Below are 18,695 nucleotides of genomic sequence, written 5' to 3' on the forward strand. Positions count from 1 at the left end.
AAGAAGGAACACTCTGTTTGAAAATCGTTCCTCTTACAAACAACGTTTCTCGAAAAAAGATGATTCTATCACGATCTTCGGTAAACCATGCGAATTTTCTGTAGTACACAGTCTACAACTACGTCATCAACAATCCCATTTACCTAACTCCGAATCTCATCCGTCCAGTCCACAAATTACAAGCCGATGTACTTATGGAAACCCAAACGTCTCGGAAGAATGTCATCTCGAGCTGAAGCAATTTGCATTCGAACATGCTGGTGAATTACAGGCTCTCCCGACTCGAATAGAGCGCGACAGCATCGACACAAAGGATATCGCTCCGCGAAGAAATACCGATAGAAGCAAAGTGGTTCTCGTGCACCGGTATTCACGACCATAAACGGTCAGCTCGAAGCTCGTGCCTCAGCATCACGCTTAACATTATGCCTCCTAATAAAAACTCAAGAGTGTGCCACTTTTCTTATAACGATCGTTTAAATCGCGCCTCCACTGGAGAACCGGTCGCATATCAACGATACGATATTATGAAAAAAAAAAGAAAAAATTAAACGCGCCGAAAAATTGCCTCGATAAAAGCGGAAACGCGTTGACTATGTATTTTACGACGTTGCAACATTATAATTCACGTGCAGGACCGTTGTTAAATAACATATGTAAAAATTTCAACTTTTAGAGTGTCCAGACGGCGCCACCTCAGATTGTTGGCTATTGATACAGCCAGGTATTGGCATTGGTCAGGTTATAATCAGAAGTAACAGGCTCAAACTGTGATTTGATGTTGGTAAAGATTAGAATACCGTTACAGTGAAATAATATATATAAGTTGCATAAACGTAACATTACTGAAAACATGGCCTAGGTGTTGCTTCGTTAATATTATACAATATTATACGATATTATACAATTGTAAAAAATCGATATATTAGGTTGTCCGAAAAGTGTCTTTCTTCCGCAAACGTGCTTTTTACAACAGCGCACCTTCATACAAACGTGAAACCAAGTCTGTGTAATGTCGCGGTGTTTATCTGAACAGAACAAAATGGATCGTACGTAATTCGACAAAATAATATAAAACAAAAAACGTTGTGCATTTATTATTTCCTCATAACTATCATTTTCTCATAAGAAACTTTTCGGACAACCTAATATTTATAACACAAAAAGAATTGATATTTATATATACGATAATCTATTTTTCTTTAAATTATGAAAAGTTTTCTTGTATCTCTGATGTATGTAATTTTTAAAAAGTATCTATTGCTATAATACATTGTTTATATCTTGATAAAATGGTATTCAAGTGACTTTATTTACAGTTACTTAAGTTGAATCACTTAAGGTGCATTTACCCACCAGTTCTTGATCTTTGGTGGGTTAAATAGAATTGTTCACAAGAAGTACACGAATATCCTTTACGGCATGATATGGTTTGTACATAGTGATTTAAGAGTATCGTTGTAGGATCCGCTTTAGGATCGGTTGGTCAGTAAGAGCTGTGCCACTTGCAGGAGAAGCGTGCACGGCCAGCAATGAAAAGAGAATGACGTTTCAGAAGGGCGAGCCGTATATCAACTCGACCCACATATGAGAGTACATAATTCAGCCAGAGGATCGGCCCACTCACAGTCACTTCTGCTCGATCGACTCATATCGAGCTTCCAGCCTCGCGAAACTTTGCGCTCCTTCATAGCGTTTCTTTTCATTCGCCTGGAACTTTCGTTGCTCAAGCAGACCACGAAGGAAACTTTTGAAAATTAACTGGACGTGTTAACGTGAAAAGTCTCGAGATCTCAGTCCTTTGTACTGTAAATTTAATGCGATGGTTGGACGGTTCAATTGCACTCGTATCGGCACGAGTGCCTATCGTTAAATGGCTACCAGACTTTCCTTTAAATGAAAAGTAATTTCTGAGACTCGAACGTTCGTTACCCTCCTTAGTTAAGATTATCCTGTCTAGCATGTTTTTCCACTATTCAAGATATGGCGAAATATTTCGTGTTTTTCGCATTTTTTTTATCTTTTAAATACAATTATATGAGACGCCTTTAGTTTAATTAACAGTATTTATTTTATCCTCCTTGCTGTCTGTTTCATTTGTTTTTTAAATATTTTTATTAAGATACATAAAAATTCAACAGTTGTGTCAATAATTATCGCTCGAAGTCTAGCAATTAAGTTTCAGATAATTAAAATGCCGTGACATATATATCAGTAGCAGCGCATATATTGATCATACTTAGAATTGGTTCAGTTTCTTGTGCTTTTTTTCGTAAATTTCTTACATATGGCATTTTCAGATAATTTTTAAGTAACATCGATGTAAAAGTAGAAAACAATATTGGGTTACATTGTTGAAAAAGACTTAGGGGTGAGTTTACATCGGTGCAACTAGAGCATGTAGAATTGCAAGCCGTAATTTGAAGAGGTAACTCGCATCTGCCAAATATCTTCCTAGAAAGCTACGTGAATTTCAGGAAACACGAGCTTTCTAATTCGTTCGAATAGGTTGCCGTGTTTTTTGGTGTAATATATTACAGTTTCAGAATTGAAACCGTTCTCTCCAAAGTGTTCTCCTTTTATTAAATTAGATCTCGTTCCTTTAACCGAAGCTATTGAAATATATCGTACCTCTACTTTTCATTCTGTTCGCATATATAGAAACTCGCGAGTAGAAACGTTAATTAAAAAACCTAACCTATTTTATCGCTGCAACTTCAAATAATTTTAACTGGGCTCTGTTTCAGAAACTCGCCAAAGAAAGAGGAAGCAAACCAATCTACTTAAACAAACCCCAGCGCCAGAATCGAAAACAGTGGTGCTACGATTTCATCGCAATGTGTCGCAAACCACGCTCAGTCCATCCTAAACTTCTCTGGAAACCCGAATCACTCCATTGGCAAACAACCTGGGGCAGTTGCGCGACACGCTTCGAAGGAGTTGGTGAAATAAAGACGGGGTCACCGAATTCGGTGAATCGAACCTCGTGTCTCGTAATTCTGAACACAATGTTCCGGAATGATAAGATTTTATTGGCGCGACGAGCGACGAACCGTCTCGTTCGATAGCTTCCCGCGTTCGTTACGCATCGAAACGCATCCGTTTCCCATCCTGAACATCTATGAGCTTACAACATCATCATCCATGCTCGTCAATTAGAATAAAACTACCGTTAGCGATCGAAGCAGACGGACAAATTCCACCGTCGCTATTTCCTATACAACAGACGATGATAATACCGTTCGTTAAACTCATACACAAGTTCTACAACCTGTTTCGAGAACCAAGTGCTTTCGACTGACGCAATCTGTTGAGGGCAACAATCTGTTGAGTTATCTGAGTTAAGTAAGATACAATATATTGTAAAATACAACTTTGAACTTTGTACAGGATAGTTGAACTTGTTACACCTCATCAGATACCACCAGCATCTGACACGAAGAGAAAGTGGAACTTCGAGTACAAATGAAAAATATGACGAGTCATATTTCTTGTCTTTTATGAAAGAGCAATTATAAAATTTAATATGTTACTGGCCAATTCCACGTTAAAATCTTTTAAGATCTTTTCATTCGTTTTTGGGATTAGATATATGTTTTCGTCAGTGTCACGAATATCCAAAAAGTATTAAGGATGTTAATTATGTAAACGGATAATTTTGAAAAAAATTAAACTTTGATAATTATCATGCTTTTCCTCTGCAGTCTTCAAATATAAATCATACAACGATTTACAATCAGATTACAAGAATTGCATATCAAATTGTTTATAGTTTCACTGAAATAGTCCTACCGTACCCTGAATTCATAGGGTTACAAAATTTCGTGCAATTATATGCAATATTATCCTTATATTCGCGTGTTTAATATCGAAGAAACTGACGACGATCGAGGTCCTCGACGACTAACATACTACACGATGCTAAAGCCTAAAACACGATCCATAGGGTTGCACAGATAAAAGAGGGAGAAACAGAGAAACGGAGAATGATAGTGCTAAGGTACAGCTCGTAAGAAACAGAAGTAACGAGCACTTGCTATTCTTAGGATAAAGTTCGTCTCCAACCGTCTCTTTATTTCCACTCGGCTGCTGGTTGTCTCGGATACGGTTTATCGTCGCCCCGTTGCGCCGCGCCGCGCTCTCTTTGCAAATAGATGCCTAAACGCGCGCACCGTTGCTGTCGTAAACAGTTTCGGCTTGGAGTGAGAGGTTCTGCTCTCCGCGCGTTGTTCTACGAGTGAAAAGGTGCGATATTTGGAGGGTCGGTTCTTGAGGGTTGCAAGTCGTGAACTTAAATCGAGCAAGGTGCGCGGCTTGGAAGGAGTAACGTTTGAAATTCTTGTTTTACGGTGTACTGGTAACGCTGAGAACGCGATGCTACCGTGGCACGATGGGTTTTTGATTTTTTTGAAATAGCTCTTGCTCGAGAAAATGAAGTGAAAGGTTTTTGTGTAAAGTAGCACGGTATTGAATATGCTACGGTTTATTTCGTGTGAAACTATGCGAGAGAATTTTTATACTTCGAATATCTAATCTTGGTTTACTACGTTTCTATACTACGATCTGAGCTAACTCCGCAACTCAAATTTGTAGCTCCAACGGAAAATGAACGAATCATTGCGAATCAGTGGATTTTATTAAAAGTATATATGTTATATATATTCGGTTTAATTGGTTTTGTTAATATTGAGTCATTAAAACCTTCCTGCGCAATAATTTACCAGTAATATCAGTGAATTGACAAGTTACAAGTTGTAGGTATGGACTCCTTTCTCATAATTTTACAGTTTTATGTTAAATAGGGTAGTTATATGATTTGTAGATTGTAAAATCGTGTTTGATTTATTATCCAACGTGTTGCTGTTACGCAAGAAAATTTATTACTACTGGTAATTTGTGACTCGTAAATCTGTGCAGAAGGACCCAGATAAGTAATTGCTTGCTTGAAAATAATACATCGCAACAACGCACCCACTCATATTCCATTATCAGTCAACGAATCTTTTGTAGTAAGGAGATTTTTGTGCCAATAATAAAATAAGCATTTAGAGTGTTGTGTCTGATCTAATGAACACTAAATATTTTGAAGAAAATTGCATACTTTGATTCTCAGAAATCAAACATTCATCAATTTGTAATTTCGAATATAGAATGCTTTAAATCATGTCTACAGCGTTAGAAGAGGTGATTCTGTAAATCTATATTTATAACGTCGCTTCGTATCGAATTCGTCCTTTCGACAGTTAACGAGATAGCGACGTTGACGTATGAGCGACGCATGAAATGTCGCAATGGAAATCCCCGTATATCGACGATTTAAAAAGGGCATGAAGCTTACACGCGTTTGTTCGCGTTCCACGAACCATCGTTCGAATACGCGTCATATTATCGCAAACGCTTCGATTTAATCAGATATATTCGAAATCTTGAACAGATCAACCTGCAAGCTGAAGGTGTACACGTAGGTTGACAGTTGCCAGAAATGCGAGTAATCTTTAAAAACCTCGTTAACAATAACAGCTGTTTAAAACAGAATCTAGTGTGTCGTAGGACGAAGAAATTAAAAAATCCGGACACGTATGAAAATATCAGGAATAAGATTAAAACAGAAATTGAGAAGGATAGGATGAAACACTTTTCGAACTTCCATTTCATATAAATGAAAGTTTCAGAGGTACAGTAACGTCGAAATCGAAAATACGTAAGATGCATCAAAATCAAAATGACAGCGATCTGAAGAGCGCATTTCGAGGAAACGTCTGGAATAAAGGGTTTACTCGCGAGTCATATTACTCCGGTGAATATTCAAAATTAAGTTTTCACCACTAAGGAGAAATTTCACTCTCGAGACGTGTTCCCCTCGCTCGGGTTACATCGCTGAATTTCAATTTTCACGCGGGCTATATTGCGGTGCAATCCGCGTTCATCACCTACACCCTCGAAAACTCTGCCAGCCACCCTTTCCCGAAGTATTCATGGAACAAATCAAATTCAGCAATCGTCGGAATGATGGAGGATCGACAATCGAACGTACAAAGATAAATACGATATCCGGCGGTTAAACGAAATTCGCCGATAAACGAGAAGGTAGGGTTTTCCGAGAGGAACGATCGTATTGGCATTTTTCATAACCGTTAGCCTCCTGATGAACCTCGAACGCTCTATGGCCCACATTTCGTAGCTCGTCAACGGTTAATAACGTATCGTTCGCCCTGCTGCTGCCCATTCGATAAATCAAGTGACTTCGACCGCCAAAATGGAGGGTCTCAGCTGTAGAGAGCTTTCTCCTTTTCTCCTTTTCTCCTCGCCCAAGGAAATTGCCACGGTCGAACCTTATTTTCTAGAAACTTATTTCATCCTGCATGGTTGTAAACGGTGTACAAACGCTAACGCGAGCGTGATTTATTATTATGTGTCGATAGAACGACTTTACGGTCACCTTAGTTGCCAGCACGGATATTGAACCAGACACGATCTATTTTTCACCATTAATTCCAGGACTTCGAAATATGGAATCGTTAACGCTATATCAAATGATCGAACCAAAGACAGACGCGATCGTGTTTATGCGTGCCAACAATTACGCTTCTACAGAGAATAGTTTTAAAGTTTAACATACTGTTAGCCAATAATACATTTCTAGAACTTTGAGCGAACTCGTCGTGTTTTCCACGTGTGGTTTTCAATTACAATTCAACAGAGAATTTCGAGCAGATGTTGCATACGCGCCGTAGGTCAATTTTAGGATGTCTGGTCGATTCAAATATTTACCAACAAGTCAAAACCGAACCGTGTGTGCGCTTGGAATTTGTTCCATATCTGCGCCCCACCATTCTATGAATGTTTGAATAATAATAGCGGTTATGCAGGGTATGCGAAGGAAAATTAGCAACATCGAAACAGTCAGCACTATCGACCTTTCAATAAGCACGCCCACCTAATAGCAAAGCTACGTTCATTCCTATATGTTACAGGGTTTGTTTTCTACACAGTATTTTGGTTTGATAAACTGCCCTTTATCGAGACGCGTTAGGTGCATACGTTATATCAATACAGAGTATGATAGGTATTACTCCATTTATTATACTACTAAATACATTTCATAGTAGTACAGTGTATCACAGACATGAATTAGGTAAATGAAATATGAAATGATCTCTAAATTACGAATAAAAGATCGCATACATATGAAAATCGTCCGGCTGTTGGAGGGTTAATGGATTAAGCTCTACGAAGCTCTCAAAAATCCCGATTTTCCCAGCAAACAAGCCTCCCGCATTACTCGTTTCCATATGCATGTGTAGGCGTTTGTGGATACTCGAAACAACGGACAAAAAAAAAAAAAGGATATGATCGTAGATTCGTGAAAATACAAGGATCGTGATACACGTGTATCGTGGTACCCTGTCGTCCACACAAGATAGAACAGGGTAAGAGGTCCTGCATATGTGTTGGAGGAATTTTCACGGTTACGTCCGGCGTGCGGGCTACGGCTTATGGGTTTTATGACCCGAGACTCGTGCAACATCGGCTATGCATCGTAAGCAAAGTGCTTATTTACTCCACGGCTCGTTAATTTTCGTTCAAGTAAAATATAAGCGCGGCCATCACGCGTCTACGACCGGCTGCCTCGTGGTCGCGCAGGAATTACGATGTTTATACGTGTACCGATAATTTTATGCCAGTGTTACGGTGAGTATCATCCCGGTGGTTTCCGATACGAGCGCCGCATGAAAATGGCGGCTGAATGATTGCCAGACTACGCAATGGCAAGCGGAGGTGCCGCGTCGCTTCTATTCATACATCAAAACGGTGACGATAAAACAAATTGCGGCATTATGCTGCTTTTAATTGTACCATGTCGCCATTTTACGAGTCTCCGTTATTGGTGGAATTAAACGTAGTCTAGAGATTTTTAGTGAGTTCATGAAAGCTTTGGAGGAATGTGTACATTATCGCGTGCATAGAGGCTCGCAAAAGTGTTTGAATACTTTTATGCGTATACTTGTACGTACCATATAAAATATATTGAAATTTCATTAGAAATATAACGAGACACGGCTACGTATCTACGACTACGATTACGAGAAGTAACGGTTGTTATTAAAATTTTCCGTTTTCTTCTTTTTCTTCATCGTTTCGCATTGATAATTAAATTGTCCATTATTTCACGAATTAAGTGTAATTTATGTTACGACAGTTTCATGATCTACGGATTAAAACGTCGCGGCGAAATATGTGCGCAGCAAGTAGCAATTAGAGGTACCTGTTAAAAGATCATTAATCAGCTCACTGGAATCGGCTTAGCGTAATGCTTGATACAACGAAGATTATCTTCGTAATTTTCACTTTACCGGAGGATATTTACGTAGACGTAAAACGTGTCTCTACCCTTCCAATTACGTCTGCACGCTTAAACTAAAATATCCTAGTCATATTCCGTTTCAGTCCACCGTGAAACGAAAATCAGTTCTCGCACAACTAAAACAATCACGTTAATCTTCTAAAATGGATTACGCAATTTTTATAAACATTAGCCTAAGCGAGCATAAAAGTAATCTTTCGAAGAAAATATCTCTCGATTAACCTTAAATATGTTATATTACACATTTGGCTGAAGATATCGAAAAAAAGTATTTTAAGGGTATTAACAGATTCATAAATTAAAGATGTATTAGAGTGAATAAAATAGTGTATATTAATCGTCAAGAATAGTTTCATTTATTAATACCTAATTCTTAACTGTGCGAGTGAGTGTGCCAAAACTATACTTCGTCCTTTGTACAGGGGAGATTGGCTCAATTCTGATGCATGAAAATATTTCACATTTGTTTCTATCTAAAATACATCTACGTTATTATTCTATCAAACTATACGAACGATTTATGTTTCAAGCAAATTCAATTGTCATATATAGCTTCGGAAAGCTCCAAATAAAATAAAATATTCGACATCCGTGACAACAATGATCCAGCCTCCGTTCGGCAAGAATTAAATCACTGACAACCTCTGTCATTTATGATTTCCATACGATCAGAGGCAAATTTGGTGCACGAAACGATTCTCTTCGAATTAAACGGCCCCGTTAAATTTATCGGGAGAAGAAAAGGGCCTGGTTGTAACCGGGGCTCGATTGTTCATTGCGAACGGCGCCGTGGCACCCGTTAAATCTGGCGATCGATCGAGGGTACGCGGGAGAGCACTTTTGTCGCGTGGAAATTTATTCATTTGGAGTGCGGCCGCGGAACGCGCGATACGAAGCCCGGGCGAACCAGGTTGCGCGATTTATCGCGTTTTGCTCCGAGTTTCCGTTTTACAAAACCGTGGTAACCGTTCTCCGATCCGAATCCGTCAGCCGCGAAAGCGCTTTACCCGCATTAGCTCGCGTCTCGATTATTGATACCAGACCTCAAGCGACATCGCAACCCGTATAAACCGGAATTAAAACGGATCCAAGCGAAACCAATTTACTTCGGTGGATTTCAATTCCCTAGCCACTGGTCGAGCAGATAACAGTGAAAAACGAATTATTTCCCGAGGTCGATGATGACTCGCGGGAACACCAGATACAGCTCTCATCGGTGATCATCCGGCGAAACCTTTCGTTTTTTATAGCTCTTGAAATAAGAACCACTGGCAGGGACAGATAAGTCGTATTTTGACAGGAGATCGCGGATGATTTTTCATTCGAATCGATTTTGACAGAATTGTTAGGATATAGGGAGTATCGAGGAATATTTCAATGCTATCGTACGATAGTATTGACTTTGAGTTGAAATTTGCCGAAACCGTGAAATTTAATCTGATTTTATTATATTAAGCTTGAGATAAAGGTTTCAAAGCATTATATTATCAAAAGTGAATAATATAATTCTGGGTAAAATAACAATATCGAACATTGGAAATGATTTTAACTTGCATTAAATCAAATTTATGAAGCCACGAGTTATATTACGATATAAGCTTTCATCAATGATAAATTGGGTTTGATAAGGAAAGATACCATAACCTTGCTTTTTATACAGCGAAAAACGCAGAAGTAAAATTATTTCTATTTTCGTAATTTGTGCGAAGTATATTCTTTCTACTGTTTCCCAATATAAAATATATCAGCGGAGAATAATTTCGGTTAAATTTTCAGAAATATTCACATATATCTATTTATATATTCGCCTGTATATATATATATATATTTTACTGGAAACAAATATCAATTTCAACGTTTGGCGATGCAATTCTCAGATAATCCCTAGAGTTTCCGATTTTCTGTATAAATACGATATTTTGCCCTACGGCGTTGCCATTAAAACGACATCGACGAAAAGTTATGGACACGAGCAAAATCGCCAGCGGCGTCGTCGGATATTTGACGATCGCGCGTCCGGATTCAAAAAAGAAAAATGGGAAAGAATAGAGACAAAAGAGAACACGCGAATATGCTATGTGTCGCGCGGGCGTAAAAGATTTACCAGGAATTACATATTCAAAATGCTCGAGCAGACGATTTTTGATCGGCCGCCGATAGAGGAATGGTTTTCCAGCAGAATCCGTGGTATGCAAATAGAGGGGCGCGCGGTTATATTTACATACGCTGAAAGGTATGACCGGGGCTCAGCCCTTGCGCAGATCCCGAGATGAATATATGTACGTATTTTCTCACCAGATTTCACGATCACTGTGAAAAACGTGCGTCGTTGCTCTACAAAATTCCATAATATGAAAATTGGATGAAACAATTTTTTGCCACTTGATTCCACCAGATAAAATAAATAGAGTTTTTTATATTAAATGAATGATCATTTCTCTCTCTCTCTCTCTCTCTCTCTTTCTCTATTTCTCTCCTTCGATTATATCTTATTTGTAGATACTGTATTTATGACGTTTCGTTCGTTAGAATAATAAGTTAGGTCGATAAATTGATAAAGGTTCACCTGGTTAAATTGTTCTGACTATTTCCATGTGTAATTATATGACCGGATAATTGAGATACGCCCATGCCATATGTATAAAGCGTCGATTGGTCGATTAATTAATATTCTATCGTATATGGTTCTTCAATTATTTATTTCCGCATTGGTTATGACATAAAATCGAATTAACCAAGATCGTGGCCGAATTTCGCCTCTATCGTTAAAGATTCATCGATCCCTCCTCCGATGATTTATACAGCTTTAATAATACGAAAATGTTATCTCCCGCGTGATTTATACGATGAAATATTTAGCGTGGTATTACGCAGTAGATTCTCTTTCAATATTGATAATACGCTCAAGTATTCCCATTCCAAGTATTACACTGACTAGGTGGATTTATAATATGCAACACGCCGCTCTCCTATATAGTAGTTTAATCTTTGAACCATCGACGATCGATATATTGGCAAAAACATAATAGAGCAAGCACCACTTGCGGCTACCGAGCCACTCGGGTCGCCTCTCTTTGAAGCAGACGATCGTTTAGCACACTAACCGCTTCAGCTCGATGCACGCATGTTTGGCCCACGTAAACACCGGATTCTCTTCATGTTCGCTGGATGATGCTTTCTGAAATCGTTCAACCAGCTTCCTAAGCCAACGACAAAGAACCCTTTACGATTTTATTAGAATCTCTGCACAAAGTATCCAAGTCGATTCAATTTAACAAACACTATTCGTTTTTTGTACTTTGATGATATAGCGTGCAACCAAGTACAAAGAAACATTTTAACCAATTGTTCAAAGTTTCCGGTATTTGTTCACTAACATGTGGTACGTGAACAAAGCCGATGTATTAATTTTATTGGAAAGGTTCTGATATTGAACGAGATGTAAAAAATAGACCCCGGATGAATATTTTTCTATCAGTGGAACGCTGTCTACGTGCGTCTGATCATAACCGACCATTATCACTTGTGGGTGTCCGCGCGCCATGTTTCTTGAGCGCCAACAAACGTTGTTTCGACGAATACGAACAAACATTGTAAACTTGAGTCACGATCGGTGAATTCAACGATATTTCAAAGCTGTAACAACTCGTCTAAACTCCAATTTGCCTGCGACCGTAAAATCGCACAAGAAACACCATCCAAAGGGCAAAACGGAGTCAATCACGGCAGACGTAGGTCGAAACTGTCGATTAATGTGTGTTAAAGCGTTTCAGTAGAATCAGAAGTCTAGTTGGAAGGTGGTTCTAATGGTGGGAGGCCCTCTTTCAACGCGAACAAATTGCGTTCCAGTTGGGACGGCGTCAAAGAATGGGCCAGCTAAATTGATCAAGAGCAGTTTCGCCATTTTAATTACGCTGCCTTTGAAAGTCGCACGCGTATTTAATGCGAGTCCACCAGCTACCATTCCTCGTTTATTAGCTTCCCGTGCTGCCTCCTGTATCACATCCTGCGCAACAGGATAGGAAAAAGGGTCACTTTACAACGTTTCACTAAGAACAAGGAAAATCGAACGTTTGCCTCGGAAAATAGGACTAATAAACGATCCATTTTCTTGTCTTTCCCTCAACCGTTTTCCATTTTTCTTTTTCCCTCGCTCTTTCGAAATTTCAACAACGACTACGTATCGTTCTACGCTTTTGTTCTTTGCCATGTCACGATCTAACGATGTATTGCGCGCGCTAACTGCCAGTCGACGAAAATCAATTGCACCACGATAAACCCGCTACCAACCTTCTGATGTAAGTTCTTCAATCGATCCATAGTCGATGTTTCGTGGTCACGAACGACGAATTCCACGGCTGTAAATCGACTGGTGATTCTTGTCGCGTATATGTCATTTATTTGTGGCGAACACCGACAACGCATGAATATCGAGTTTGAGATTCATTCATGGGATACAACGTGGAAAGCGAAGGGCAGAGTGAAGTAGTCGAACTCGACGAGTGCAACTACGTTATTAAAATTCATTCAGGATCAATTTCCTACAGGAGGTCGACTCTCTGACTGTAAACAAGCTCGGTGAAGTGACCCTTTCTCTTTTTTCAATTTTCATATTTTCAGAGATATTTGCAATGGAGACTGTACACGAGGGACATTTGCACTCCAGCCACGATTAAATTTATTCTTCGATTTGTTCGAAATGTCAGGACAACCTTTTACTTTTTTAAATCGTGTAATAATTTTTCTTGCAATAGGATAAATTGAAAGTTTTAATCTTTCAATTTAATCTTCAAACTTTTACGCTTTGTCTGCATGGTCTGTGACACGATTGGAACCAATGTTATTTTTTAAAGACAGATTAACTTTTTTCCATTACTCTAATGGTTTCCGAGATATTCTAAAAAATATATTTGCCATTCTCAAGAATTGTTTTTACCCCCTAAAAAACGGCGGATGATTACAAACAAAAAATATTTAGGTCAAGTATTTTTCAAAACACTGTCCTTTTTAAATATTTCATTGGGATCGGTAATTAACAATTGAGTTAGATTTTTGATGTTATTTATTTACTGAATTTGGCTATAGAATTTTTCACGCAAATTCAAGATATTTTCGCTTTGTATTCTCTTAAAACTTCTAAAGGTGTCTATACTTTGTTGTATCTATTTAATTTCTGAGTTTATATTCCACGAAAGAGTACGAACCTTCACACAGTTTCATTTATAACACAGAACGTAGTATTCACGTAAACATAGTAGTACATACAATATAGAATATTTCTGATCGCGTTCATTATACACTCATGATGGCAAGTACTTCAACTTGGCTGATCCTTTAAAAGTAGGTTAGTCATCATATATTGGAAATTTTTCTAACTCGACATATTCAAAACCAACACTGACTGGAAACAAAAATTGTATAAAGCGTTTGTTAGTTTTGAAATATATAAATTTCACCTGAAAATCGACATCACTGATGACGAGACAAACAATGAAACATAAATCATACATGTCATCCTAGTTGGATGACATTAAATCATATTGTAACGCTTACAATTCTATGTAATAGCGAACTGGGTTACACAATAAATTATAGTTTAACATCAGCTTGCATTAATCTGACATTAAGCCAGCTGGGCGCAGAAATTCCAGGCGAATCTCAAATCCACCAAACCAAGCCTTGAATCAAGGTAGACGGCCAAAACCGGTAATTGGCTTTGAGTCGATCAACCGTTAGTGATTTTCTCTCGAGAAGAACCTCTCTCTGCCTCATAAAATAATCAACGCTAGGTTTATAACTTGTTTCAAACTATCGCAGAACATCAAAGACCGCGATTATTTAATCAAAGATAGGTATGTAAACACTAGTTAGAGCGATATTTGATGTATGAGAACTTTAATTTGATAAAGATTTTCCTTCTCTTATTCCAATTATTTGTTTTTATACTTTGCTATGTTTGTCGTAAATAAGTGAAAATTGTAGGCTAGTAAGAAAGAATGATAGGGCAAGTTCACTTAAGGTATAAAACTAAAAGTTATAACGTTTAAGGGAATAGAGGCTGCGCTACGGAGCGTGAAGACGCTAGTTGGACTCTTCCCAAGCGTTTAACAAGCCTATTGTCTGCGTTCACACACACAGTATATTAGAATCTATGGCGTTTCTGTTATGGGGTCTACATGAAAATCTATGAAGATTTATAGTCTTTGGTAATTGGACTTGAACTCAAAGTTTTCAATATTTCTCACTCTTTCTCGCGAAAGTAAGCTGAACGTGAGCTAAACTTCCTGAAATACAAATCTCTACACGTGGTACCACGTGGTTCATTCACCGGCATATTTTAATAAATGTTTACATTCTGAGGATCTAAAGAATCTATATTGAAAATAAAACGCACCCTAATAAAATACATCACATTTTAAAGAACTTAAATGTTAGTTGAAAATTAGAATTCGTTAAGACAACAATCAGAATAACTGTAAAATGTTTCACACAGTTATAATTATCACGAAACTTTCAGTATCTGGCTGGTTTCGAGAGAACGACTCGACAATTGAATGAAGAGGTCACCAGTAATCGACAATTTTCGAGGAGCCTGGAGCACCGCGGCCTATATATGGTCGTTAACACGCGTTGTAATTAAACTGAAGTCTACAAACCAGGAGTGGTAGGTGCAGTGTAGGTGAAGTGGGTCGCCGGCAAACGTGGTCCACGGCAGACACCATGGATTATTACGTACTATCCGCATAGTGTTCCGGGACCATTCCAGCCACATTGTAAGACAACGTCCTCGCTATCTACATCCTCTGTGCGAGTCTCAGTTAAGCGTACTGCTCACACGGTTATTGAAAACGACGCTCTGAGTCGAGCGTGATAACATTAACGCGACAATTTGCGACTATGTTTTCGCGACAAAAGACAGAAATAAATTGAAAATTTAATTTTTTGCGTAGATTAATTGTTTCTAGTTTCTTATTCGAAATATTAACCTACATACGTAAATGTACCTACATATGTACCTAATATGTTTTGTACTGTGCTTTTTGTATTTCTACGTATATAGGGTAATGAGAAAGAGGTAAGTAAGGTATATTTATAAGGTATGATTATAAATATCAAGACAATGAGAAAGGTTCGTGTACAAAATATCTCGTAGACGAAGTAGAATATGAAAGTTTCCTTTAAGTTATCGTTTAAAAGCGCTATCGTACAAACGCGTAGAGGAATAAATCTAAATTTCCGCTTACAGGATACGACGCTTCAAAACAGTAAAAAATATCCAGATTCCGTGAAAAACTCATAAGCTTGTCATGTAACTTAACGCGAGCGATTACGTCTGAGTTTAGACACTTTTCAGTCACTCATGCGCATTCTCTTTCTCTCAAGGGAAGAACAAGAAGAAAACACTAAACTCAACAAGAAGCATACCTAAAAGACCATTTCCAAGCATAGTAAAGAAAACGTACAGAATAATGTATTTCTCTCAGAAACACATTTCATCCAAAAAAAGCTCAAATTTATCAGGTGTCAGATCCATGATAAAAAATGAAAAGAGAATCGTAGTAGTCGAACGACAAGCAGAGCATTTCTAATAAGAGAGCACCACGCCACAGAGAACATTTTTATCAAAGCAAGCACATGTAAACTGTCCGTAAACTATTTCCAGAAAAAACATGTCTCACTCAAAAGCTACACATTTATTTAGTGTCACTTCTATGATAAAAAATAAAAAAAAAAGAAAAAAAAGAAAAACACGGTAGACAAGGGACACGCGGAACATTTTTAATAAGCTGCGCGGTTAGCTGTCGTTTCCGCGATTTCGATGAAAGTCCGCTACACTCGCGGGGCTCTGAAAATTGTTAGCGCGCCAACCGGGCCGATTCTAAGCCCCGTCCCGAATACAAATATCTTCGAAGCATTCGAGGCGAAGTTGAAAAATATGATAGGTCCCGGGACTTCCATACCTATTCGTTCTGGGTTCCTGGCTCAAGTATTCATATTAAATCCACGAGCCTTCTTGCTCCGCCGGGTCAATGTCTCAGTTATATTACGTTTCTGTCCGAAGGAGGGATGGTTCTTACGCGACATTATCCGAGTATCAAGAGCCAGCCGCACGTGTTCCCGTTCTATCGGAGCAACCCGAGCGGAAACAGCAGAGGAATGCGTATATATCCGGGCGAGAAAGGGACCACGAGCGGACGATGTTGCTCTGCGTCTTGATGTAAAGTCACATTATAGCGAGCCTCCGTGTTTCGCGGTATGTAGAAGATACGGTACGTATAAATTCCACGCGGAAATCTGTATTTCCGTCTGTATCCGAGTATCCTTCAAAAACCATTCTTGCTTGAAATGGCAGGAAAATTATCTACACTTTTGTTTATACGTATTAATACAGCTGCTGATTTTATATTAGACACGATAATTGGTTTGGATTATCAAGAAAATGAATAACCGAGGGTTAATTTTCATTTATAATCATGCAAAAATTGGTAAAAGAGGAAAATGATGAATTATATATATATAAGAACATAATAATCCTATAATCTTCTACCGTAGAAATTTGTGAAACGTTAATAATGCGAATTGCTGAATCCTGTACGAATATGTAACAACGTTTTATCGAAAGCGAAATATTTGCGTACTTTATGGTAATGCAATAGAAATTATCCTAATTGATCGTGACATATCGCTGTTTTCATATAATCAAAACGAAACAAAACAATCGAATAAAATTGTTTTCATATAAGAAGTCATTTTTAAGTGCTTATAATATAATATATGTAGAAATTGATAAAGTTCTTGAAGATAAACCCAGTATTTGTTCCTGTCATTTAATCTTTCTTTTAAAGTATTTTCCATTAACAAATGTTCCAGTTATTCCCGTTCTATTAATTCACTGTATTTCATTTTTCTATTGTTAAGGTTCTCGGTATCCGCGAAACTGTATTGGTTTTTACACGACAAAATAAACTTTCACAAGACAAAGTATTAGTTTTGTATGAAAAAAAACTCTTTCTCCCAAAAGATTTGCCTGAGTCGAATGTGAATCGATGCACGAAGTCGGCCAACACGATTATCATACGCGACTGGAAGGGAAGAGCAGCGTGCTCGTTTTTCTTCATCTTGTTCAGCCCTTGTTGGATTCTGAGACACGAATCGCTGCGGGACATGCTTGCGGCGCTTTGAAATTGCGCTCGTAATATCGTTGTCTGGTCCGCGATATGGCAGCATAAAGTCTGCTGTTACCGAGCATTTGAATGAGCAAATTGATGCGTTTTTGCAGAGTCACTCGTTACAATTGCTTGACAGGGGCCATCAGTCAAGTTGGAAGCAAGGAAATTGAATGATAGAAAAGGATTCTGGATAATTAGATAAGTGTACGTGCAGAAGTTAAATTACATTTTTCTTTCTACTTATTAGCGGAATATTTCCAACATACTCGAGAATGAAAAAATGTATACGGAATCAGTCAAAAGCATCTGAGAGTTTTAGGAACAATCGAGGACAAGAATAAAAATTCTGTATAATAAAAGTTTCGACAAAGTAATTAGTTTCAATAAAACAGAACGTACGTATAGATATTCTTTAGTTCATCTTCTCAATCATATCCCATCATTTTATCATATTTTCTGTTTCTCGTCCCTCTAATTGTAGGATTTAAAAATTGCTTGCGGATTTAAGTATTTTGTTTAAGTTGCTTGACTTTCATGAATAATCTTTTTTGATAAAATTTGCAATAAATGTCAAATCGAAATAAAGAACGATTCGCGTATTTGTATAAGCGACACGCAAAGAAACGTTCTAACAATCGCTGAATCGTTATCGAGACGATGCAACAAAAAAAGAGCAATCGCGCGAATCAAAGGAGAAAAAACACTCGAGTTTCACCTGTGTTTTCGTGTGTAACGCGGAGTTTAACAGAATACTATCCTCTGTCAACTAGAGAAATTTTATTGCGGCATAATTAAACATTAATATTTTGTAAATACGTTGCTTGTCATATGGTGTACTGTAACTGCAGTGTTTGTATTGCAGTCGCAAACATTCGGTACGACGGTATAAAATATAATTCAGTACTACATCGTCCGTGTAATGTTTCGTTAAACAACCATTGTTGATGCGAACAACACTGGAACATTTCGGTTTATTTCTCTTCAAGAAACGATTTCTCTCTGTCTGTCTGTCGGTCTATCTGTCTCTTTCTCTCTCTTTCGTTGAAATTGTCATCACGAAATTCTCATAAAATTGCGAAACTTGGAAACATTGTTTAATTTCACGCTGACGTCTTTCCTGTTCTTTCATTTAACTCTCCAGAAACAGAATTTTACTTACA

At 38.0% G+C, this 18,695-nt stretch overlaps 1 protein-coding gene and 1 long non-coding RNA gene across 7 annotated transcripts in view; one reads left to right on the plus strand and one right to left on the minus strand.

Moving 5' to 3' along the window:
* Positions 1 to 18,695, minus strand: part of LOC126919631 (glutamate receptor ionotropic, kainate 2-like) — a 283,328-nt gene that overhangs the window by 148,801 nt on the left and 115,832 nt on the right. The window lies entirely within an intron of this gene.
* Positions 4,102 to 17,172, plus strand: LOC126919639 (uncharacterized). 2 transcript variants are annotated; one of them, XR_007711743.1, is made up of 2 exons: positions 4,102 to 4,758; positions 14,883 to 17,172. It is a non-coding gene; the product is annotated as an uncharacterized LOC126919639 (long non-coding RNA). The 2 variants fall into 2 exon arrangements; XR_007711742.1 differs by having other exon boundaries at positions 4,102 to 4,245.

This window comes from Bombus affinis, chromosome 8 (genome assembly GCF_024516045.1).
Source record: "Bombus affinis isolate iyBomAffi1 chromosome 8, iyBomAffi1.2, whole genome shotgun sequence".
Taxonomy (NCBI): domain Eukaryota; kingdom Metazoa; phylum Arthropoda; class Insecta; order Hymenoptera; family Apidae; genus Bombus; species Bombus affinis.